This window comes from Salvelinus fontinalis, chromosome 6 (genome assembly GCF_029448725.1).
Source record: "Salvelinus fontinalis isolate EN_2023a chromosome 6, ASM2944872v1, whole genome shotgun sequence".
Classification (NCBI taxonomy): Eukaryota; Metazoa; Chordata; class Actinopteri; order Salmoniformes; family Salmonidae; genus Salvelinus; species Salvelinus fontinalis.
Window position 1 is genome coordinate 15,154,074 of NC_074670.1, and position 9,819 is coordinate 15,163,892.

A 9,819-nucleotide genomic window follows, 5' to 3' on the forward strand; every position below is an offset into this window, starting at 1 on the left:
TGCAGCTGGTGGCCACACCAACTCCTAAACGTAACCCTAACCCCTAGCCCAGCTAATGTTAACCAGTTAGCTAATGTTAGCCACCTAGCCACCTAGCTAGAATTCATAAAATATCATGTTTTGCAAATTTGAAACATGAATCAAATCAACATTTATTGGATGCATACACATATACTGAACAAAAATATAAACACAACATGTAAATTCACAGAAATGTTCCATACGCACAAAAAGGTTATTTCTCTCAAATTTTGTGCACAAATTTGTTTACATCCCTGTTACTGAGCATTTCTCCTTTGCCAAGATAATCCATCCACCTGACAGGTGTGGCATATTAAGAAGCTGATTAAACAGCATGATCATTATACAGGTGCACCTTGTGCTGGAGACAATAAAAGGCCACTTTAAAATGTGCAGTTTTGTCACACAACACAAGGCCACAGATGTCTCAAGCGTTGAGGGAGTGTGCAATTGGCATGCTGGATCCAGGAATGTCCACCAGAGCTGTTGCCAGATAATTGATTGTTTATTTCTCTACCATAAGCTGCCTCCAACATCGTTTTAGAGAATTTGGCAATACGTCCAACCGTCTCACAACCGTAGACCACGTGTAACCATGCCAGCCCAGGATCTCCACATTCGGCTTCTTCACCTGTGGGATCGTCTGAGAGGGTGGTTGCTGTCTGTAATATAGCTACTTTGTGGGGGAAAACTGATTCTGATTGGCTGGGCCTGGCTCGCCAGTGGGTGGGCCTGGCTGCCAACCCCTGGTTGCACCCCTGCCCAGTCATGTGAAATCCATAGATTAGGGCCAAATGAATTTATTTCAATTGACTGATTTCCTTATATGAACTGTAACTCAGTAAAATCTTTGAAATTGTTGCATGCTGCGTTTATATATTTTTTCAGTATATTTAGCAGATGTTATTGCGGGTGTAGCGAAATGCTTGTCATATAGTACGTTTTGCAAATTCGTAACATACTGTACATTTTGCAAATTCGAAACATATAATACGAATTATAATTCGTAACATATCATACAAAATGGGGATGGACATCGACAATTTAATACATAATGTTACCATACGAAACTTTACCATACGAAACATATACTACATGGAGTGCCTCGGATTTACATAAATAATAATACGAAATGCTCTGAGACCAGGCTCTCAGACATCGTCTCTTGGATACACAGACTAAAACACACAATCAGTTGCCTGCTCTCTTTAAATTCTCGTAGCTCTTGCCTAGTACGGTACTTCCCCAGCGGCTTTCAGTTCGGTAAGTAACCGTTTTTCGCTTATTCTATACAGTAGCGTCCATCGTTTAACGGAGTAGGTTATCTACTGTAATAAACAGGTCTCAAACAACTTTAATAACTGTTTTGAGTTTAGAAAGTGTGCCTAGCTAATGATCTGTCTCGTCAATGGCAAACTTGTAGGCTTAAATGTTTATCAGTCTTTACTTACTTTAATTAAAAAATCAGTTATTCTATGGTTTGTTATGCAGTTTGATGGGCCATACTACTTACTGATTGACATAGTGTAGTATATCTATAGGAAAACCTTTTCATGTTTCATTGAAGCAATGTTTTTGTTTTTAGAACTCTTTGGCCTACAAACGTTTTTCTCAGCGGGTTCAAGTCATTTTATAGGCATTATTACTCACCAATTTTCAACAGCCTGATCTTCTTTACACTGAACTGTTGCAAAACCAGAGGTTAAAGGGCAGTCTACACAGCTACAGATGTTGGATATTCCTAAAGAAAAGGGGTAGGCACTAAGAGAAAGAGGGGTCGACAGTAGAGGGAATGTGTGATAAGGAGTGGAAGGAATGGAACTCTACAGCAGCCAAGGAATGTGATTACAGAGCCAAAGAAGGCCAACTCCTATCCTCTCTAAAAGTGCATTGTGTGTTTGCCTTAAAGACTAATTGTGGGGGTAGGCTATATTATCTGTCTAATAGAGATAAGAAGTAATGATTTAATGGAACTGGCCTGAGTTGGGTTTGAACCAGCAGCCTAGCTGTTGCAGGATCTCCAGTGTGTAAGTGTACTTAGATACAGGGACTACAGTAGTACACCCACCCTAAATTACATCATCTCTCTCCCCTCCTCAGTGTGTCAATATCTGCAGCCATGCCGTCTGAGTTGGAGAGTTCCATGGAGTCCCTGATCACGGTGTTCCATCGCTATGCTGAAAAGGACGGTGACTGTAACACACCGAGCAAGAAGGAGCTGAAAGAACTGATGCAGACAGAACTGGCCAGCTTCCTGAAGGTAACACAGACATCCCTCTCTCTCTCTCTTTTATGTCCCTCTGTTTTTATCTCACTTACCTCTACACTTTCTCTCTGTCGCTCATCTCACGCTCTTTCCCTCTCATTCTGATTTCTCTCTCACTTTATTTAGAGTATCCATAGTCAATCTAACCACCCCTCTCCTCCCATCTCTCTCCCCTCCTCCCATCTCCCTCCCCTCCTCCCATCTCTCTCTCTTCCTCATTCTCTTCATCTCCTCCATCAGCCGCCATAGACACAATCATGAAGGATCTGGACCAGAATTGTGATGGGAAGGTGAGCTTTGAGGAGTTTGTCTCTCTGATGGTGGGCCTCTCCTTTGCCTGTGAACAGATCTACCAGCTCCACACCAAGAAGGTTGCTGCCAAGACGTGAACGAGGACAGGACAAGGAGAAGCAGAGATTAATGCTTTTCTATAGGTCAAATAAGTCATTTTATAAATGTCTTACTGTTGTGAATAAACAGTGGCTTTCCCACTCTCTCTGTTTGTCACATTTGTCTGATGTGTGTCTGTCTGTCTTGTATTTGGCCTGTAATTTGTCGTGGTAATTTCCTGTATTACTCAATAAAGAGAGCCAACCACACACAAATCAGAGTTATATCATAAATTCCATCTTTAATAATATATAAGCTTCACCATAGCCCTTTTTGACTCTCAGATCAATTCAGTGTCTATAAATGAATTCTCTGAGAGTGCTTACAAAATAATTCTTAGTTTCATTTACAGCCAAGATACACCCCTCTCAACTTACAAAGAAACTTGAAAGAGGAGTATCACATAGCTTGATAACATTAGCTATAAATTATCGTTCAGTTTGGTCTCCTAAGACGAGGTTTCAATCTCATGCTTGGTACCACAACATTACCTCATCCAATGGCATATATCAATTGTCAAGTCTAGACACTCCCATCTAAAATACACCCCCTCCTGGATAAGCTCAGAAAAGACAGTTAGCCTCTTAGGTCATATACTAGGTCAAGATAAGGGCACCTCAGAGAGGACATACAATGGTTCCAAACACTGCCAAACTCCTTCCCCCTATGAGAAAAGTAGGGAGTGACTGGCGTACAGACATTGTATGAGATTACTAACTGGTTCCCCATTAATAACGCCATCCCTTCACATGGTTTAGGAATAGTTAGACACATTCCCATAAGAAGACAATGTTCCATTCTGTCCTCCTCCCCTTCTGATATTCTACATAGCACCACATGGTTTAACAGATACATTGACATATGAAGACAAGCCTGACCTCTCCCCTCTCTGGGCCCCAAGTGACTAAGCCCTAGCTCAGAAGTGCAACTGCCAACCCTATAGTCCAAAGGGAACCATTCTAATAACAAGTATCTCACAAGCATATGATGAAAATAACATCTTATCTATCTATGTTACCTAACTAATTATGATTCAGCTACGACAATGTGTCCTGTAAGTGTAAGACAGAATAGACAGTACCAGTCACTTCTTCCTAGTTCAGTACTGACACAACTTCTTAGTAAACCTTAGAACAAAGCCTTTCTAGTTCCTATGCTAAAACTACTATAACTACAAACTGATTAAATCAATGTTGTTTCAATGTCATTTGTTAATAACCTATTGTGATGTGGAGAATACATTGGATTTGCAAAAAGTCCTTGAGGGTGACATTCCAACCACAGGATTATGTCATTATGTTAACCAATTTTCAACATAGAAAAACCTTATATAAATATGTTGAATTTATTACTTTGAATCAATGTCAGCTCTTCAACATTACATCAACTATAAGAAAATACACTAGGATGGGCAGCACATCCTGGATGGAGAGTTTAATTATCTACAGCTATCGCTTTGGGTACCCATTCAGGGTTCTAACCAAGCCCTGCTGAGTTTGTCACTGACTATTACCAATGTACTATATTGAGCATGATTGTTGGGAAATCTCCACTAAATAAATTCACTGTTGCTATGTAAGTCATTCCAAGGGGTAGATTTAACAGAGCAAATTAAATGGAACCATACTTTATCAATGATGCTATTTGCTTATATAGAATTGGGAAGTTATCAACAGCTGTTGTTTAAATTCAGCCCAGGATTCTACTAAAAATAGACAAATATAGGCCTAGGGTTTTAAAATGGAATCTACAAGTTAATAATAAATATGTTTGATTCACGTCTCCATGTTAACCAAAAATCCAAGTTAAAGAATAGGACTAAATCAAATCAAACTGTATTTAAAACACATTTCAAGTTTGATTTGATTTAGTCCTATTTAAATGGAGACGTGAATCCAACATATCAATTATTAATTTGAAGATCAACTGTAATTGAAGCCAGATTCATTGGCACAGATGGAACTATCCAAGCAGAAGATGCATCTCCCTCAAATGTTGAGATTTTGTTGCGTTGACAACCAAGCACAATTCAATATCACTTTTGCAATACAGTAAATAGCCTAAAGTTAAGGCTTTCTTACAAAATAATGTATATAACTGCAATGTAACAGTATTTATTCAACTTGAGTAACATACACATCCATGTCCACATTTTGAGTTTACAGTAACAATAAATGTCTGATGCAATCATAGAGAGCATGCATGTTCAAGAGCACGCAAAGATCGCCAGAGTGTGGCAATCTTCACAATTGCTATAATAATCTGAGCAGAATCTCGAATGGCATTGATAACTTGCACCATGTACTTTAATGTAATCTCAACTGAAATCAGTTGGTTGTGCTGTTAGATTAGGCACAGTGATAACACATTAAATTGTTGTATAAATAAACAAAATATCTGACATTGTATTCCCATTTGAATTTTGCTGTGCTTTTAAATGGTTGAAAGCGTCATGATAACTGTAACGGCTTTCTTCTGTGGACGAAGGAGAGGACCAAAGCGCAGCGTGGTAATTGTCCATAATGTTTCATTTCATTTCATCATTAGATGGCGCTGGACAGACGGGCGGCTCAGATGGCGCTGGGCAGACGGGCGTTTCAGATGGCGCTGGGCAGACGGGCGGCTCAGGCGGCGCTGGGCAAACGGGCAGCTCAGACGGCACTGGCCAGACAGGCAGCTCAGATGGCGCTGGGCAGACGGGCAGCGCAGGCGGTGCTGGGCAGACGGGCAGCGCAGGCGGCGCTGGGCAGACGGGCAGCTCAGGCGGCTCTGGGCAGACGGGCAGCTCAGGCGGCGATGGGCAGACGGGCAGCTCAGGCGGCGCTGGGCAGACGGCAGACTCTGGCCTGTAGGCAGTAGGCATGGTGCGTGGTGCCGGAACTGGTGGTACCGGGCTGGGAACACGCACTACTGGGCGAGTGTGGGGAGCAGGAACAGGGCGTACAGGGCTCTGGAGACACACAGGAGGCTTGGTACGTGGTCCCAGAACTGGTGGTACCGGACTGGGGACACGCACCACTGGGCGAGTGTGGGGAGGAGGAACATGACCCACAGGGCTCTGGAGACGCACAGGAAGCCTGGTGCATGGTGTTGGCACTGGTGGTACTGGGCTGGTGCGAGGGGCTGCCACAGGCGGACTGGTGCGTGGAGAAGGCACCGGATAGACCGGACCGTGGAGGCGCACTACAGGTCTCGAGCACCGAGCCTGCCCAACCCTACCTTGCTGAATACTCCCCTTGGCCATACCAGTGCGGCGAGGTGGAATCAGCCGCACTGGGCTATGTACACGTATGGGAGACACCATACGTAGGGCTGGTGCCATGTACCCCGGCCCAAGGAGACCCACTGGTGACCAGATGCGTAGAGCTGGTTTCATGGCACCTGGCTTGATGCCCACCCTAGCCCGGCCGATACGAGGTGCTGGAATGTACCGCACCGGGCTATGCACACGCACTGGGGACACCGTGCGCATCTCTGCATAACAGGGTGCCTGCCCGGTCGCTTTCTCTCCACGGTAAGCACGGGGAGTTGGCTCAGGTCTCTTACCTGGCTTAACACCACTCCACATTTTTGGGGCTGCCTCTCTGGCTTCCAGCCGCACTTACGTGCAGCCTCCTCATACCACCGCCTCTCCGCTTTCGCTGCCTCCAGCTCAGCTTTGGGGCGGCGATACTCACCAGCCTGTTTCCATGGCCCCTTGCAGTCCAGTATTTCCTCCCAAGTCCAGGAGTCTTGTGTTTTCGGCCACTGCTGTTGCTGCCCGTTACCACGCTGCTTGGTCCTATTTTGGTGGGTGGTTCTGTAACGCTCTCTTCTGTGGACAAAGGAGAGGACCAAAGCGCAGCGTGGTAATTGTATATAATGTTTAATTAAAGACAATAAACGTGAACACTACAAAATACAAAACAACAAATGTGAAAAACCGAAACAGTTCTGTCTGGTGCAGACACACGAAGACTGAAGACAACCACCCACAAAACCCAACACAAAACAGGCTACCTAAATATGGTTCCCAATCAGAGACAATGACTAACACCTGCCTCTGATTGAGAACCATATCAGGCCAAACACAGAAACGGGAAAACTAGACACACAACATAGAATGCCCAATCAGCTCACGTCCTTACCAACACTAAAACAAAGAAAACACAAAAGAACTATGGTCAGAACGTGACAGATAACACATTTAGCTGACAACCAAAAATCAAATAGATTTTCCAAATTAATTTGGTTGTGATATTAATGGTTGAAAGCATAGTGATAACAGTGCAGTTATGCCCCCTGTAAGGCAATCAATCAGGCAAAACGGCAGTACCGAGACAAAGTGCAGTCGCAATTCAACGGCTCAGACACTAGACGTATGTGGCAGGGACTCCAGATAATCCCAGATTACAAAGGAAAAACCAGCCACGTCGCGGACACTGACGTCTTGCTCCCAGACAAGCTAAACACCTTATTCACCTTCTTTGAGGATAACACAGTGTCACCATTGTTCCTGTAGCCAAGAAAGCAAATGTAATTGAACTAAATGACTATCGCCCTGTAGCATGTGTTTCTGCCACTGCATCTTAATGCAAAAAATAGCTTCTGGATATCAGGACAGCGATCACTCATCTTGGATAAGACAAAGATTTTTTCTTCAACAAGCAGGATGCACAGAATGTACTTCGAACACCCGACAAGGCCACCATCCCCGTCATTGGCAAGAGAAAGATCCGCAGGTACAGAGTACACCGAGCAGCGTGCCTCGTAAGGATCCGCAGACGGCGAGTGGGAAAGCTGCCGTTACCGTCAGTATTACTTGCTAACGTACAATCATTGGAAAATAAATTAGACGAGGTACGATCATGAAAATCCTACCAATGGGACATCAAACACTGTAACATCTTGTGTTTCAAGGAATCGTGCATGAATGATGACATGGATATTCAGCTAGCGGGATATACGCTGCACCGGCTAGATAGAACAGCTCACTCCAGAAAGATGAGGTGGGGCGGCCTGAGCATATTTGTAAACAACAGCCGGTGCACGAAATCTAAGGAAGTCTCTAGATTTTGCTCGCCTGAAGTAGAGTATTTTATGATAAGTTGTAGACCACACTATTTGCCAAGAGAGTTTTCATCAATACTTTTCGTGACTGTTTATTTACCACCACAGACAGATGCTGGCACTAAGACCTCACTCAGTCAGCTGTATAAGGAAATAATAAGCAAACAGGAAACCGCTCACCCAGATGCAGCGTTCCTAATGACCGGGGACTTTAACCTTTCACGAGCCTCTACCCCGGGTCCGGGAGCACCCCCCCCCCCCCCCACACTGATTAGCATCCCTAGCATAGCGTCACAATTAAATAGTAGCATCTAAATATCATTAAATCACAAGTCCAAGACACCTAATGAAAGATACAGATCCTGTGAATAAAGCCACCATTTCAGATTTTTAAAATGTTTTACAGGGAAGACACAATATGTAAATCTATTAGCTAAACACGTTAGCAAAAGACACCATTTTTCTTTGTCCACCATTTTCTCTCAACACCAGTAGCTATCACCAATTCGGCTAAACTAAGATATTGATAGCCACTAACCAAGAAAAAACCTCATCAGATGACAGTCTGATAACATATTTATGGTATAGGATAGGTTTTGTTAGAAAAATGTGCATATTTCAGGTATAAATCATAGTTTGCCATTGCAGCCACCATCACAAATCTCACCAAAGCTCCTAGAATTACTACAGAGAGCAACTTGTATTACCAATTTACTCATCATAAAACATTTCTTAAAAATACACAGCACATAGCAATGGAAAGACACAGATCTTGTGAATTCAGACAACATTTCAGATTTTCTAAGTGTTTTACGGCGAAAACACAATAAATCGTTATATTAGCATACCACATATGCAAACGTTACCCGAGCACTGATTCAAGCCAAAGAGAGCGATATCGTTATCATCGCCAAAATATATAAATTTTTTAACTAACCTTCTCAGAATTCTTCAGATGACACTCCTGTAACATCATATTACAACATACATATAGAGTTTGTTCGAAAATGTGCATATTTAGCCACCAAAATCATGGTTAGACAATGACAAAAGTAGCACAGCTGGTCAGAAAATGTCGTGCACCATATTAGACAGTGATCTAGTCTTATACATAAATACTCATAAACTTGACAAAAAAATACAGGGTGGACAGCGATTGATAGACAATTTAATTCTTAATACAATCGCGGAATTACATTTTTTAAATTATCCTTACTTTTCAATACAGGTTGCGCCAAGCGAAGCTATAGCAAACAAAATGGCGGCATAAGCGTTTAACATTTTTCGACAGAGACACGATTTATCATCATAAATTGTTCTTACTATGAGCTGTTCTCCCATCAGAATCTTGGGCAATGAATCCTTTCTTGGGTCTAATCTTCTTTTGGTCGAAAGATGTCCACTTGTCCGTCGAAATGCCCACTAACGTACGACCGGGACCCCGAAACGTGCCCGGAGCTTCAAAGTGTATTACAAAGCAATGCCTCAAAATTGCACTAAATGGATATAAATTGCTATAAAACGGTTTAAATTAACTACCTTATGATGTTTCTAACACCTATAACGAGTAAAAAGATGACCGACGCTATATTACTGGCTAAACCAAGGCTTGGAAAAAGGCCAGTCAGATATCCTTCTTGCGTTGAGCGCAGAGTCCAAAGGAACGCTACTTCCGGTATTTGGTGATTTATAGAGCCCATGATTGCGCAATCGACTCCATTCAAATTGTCACCACTTACTGACATCTAGAGGAAGGCGTGGGCAGTGTTTGTATCCTCATAGGATTTACAGTGGCTTTAAAACTGATCTGGAACCAGAGGCCAAGAGTTCTGAAAACTCACTCACTGGGAGGAAAAGTGCTGTAGAATGAGTTCTGTTCCACTCAGAGACATAATTCAAACGGCTATAGAAACTAGAGAGTGTTTTCTATCCAATAATAACAATAATATGCATATTGTACGAGCAAGAATTGAGTACTAGGCAGTTTAATCTGTAGAGCAAATTATGCTAATGCGAAACAGCACCCCCTATAGTTGCAAGAAGTTAATGCAGGGAAATTTCTATCAACATGTTAAATGCGCAACCAGAGGGAA

General features: G+C 42.7%; 1 long non-coding RNA gene across 1 annotated transcript; it reads left to right on the forward strand.

Moving 5' to 3' along the window:
* The first annotated feature begins 1,180 nt into the window (after positions 1-1,180).
* Positions 1,181-2,783, forward strand: LOC129857133 (uncharacterized). Its single transcript, XR_008759874.1, has 3 exons — positions 1,181-1,284; positions 2,122-2,281; positions 2,528-2,783. It is a non-coding gene; the product is annotated as an uncharacterized LOC129857133 (long non-coding RNA).
* The last annotated feature ends 7,036 nt before the right edge of the window (positions 2,784-9,819 follow it).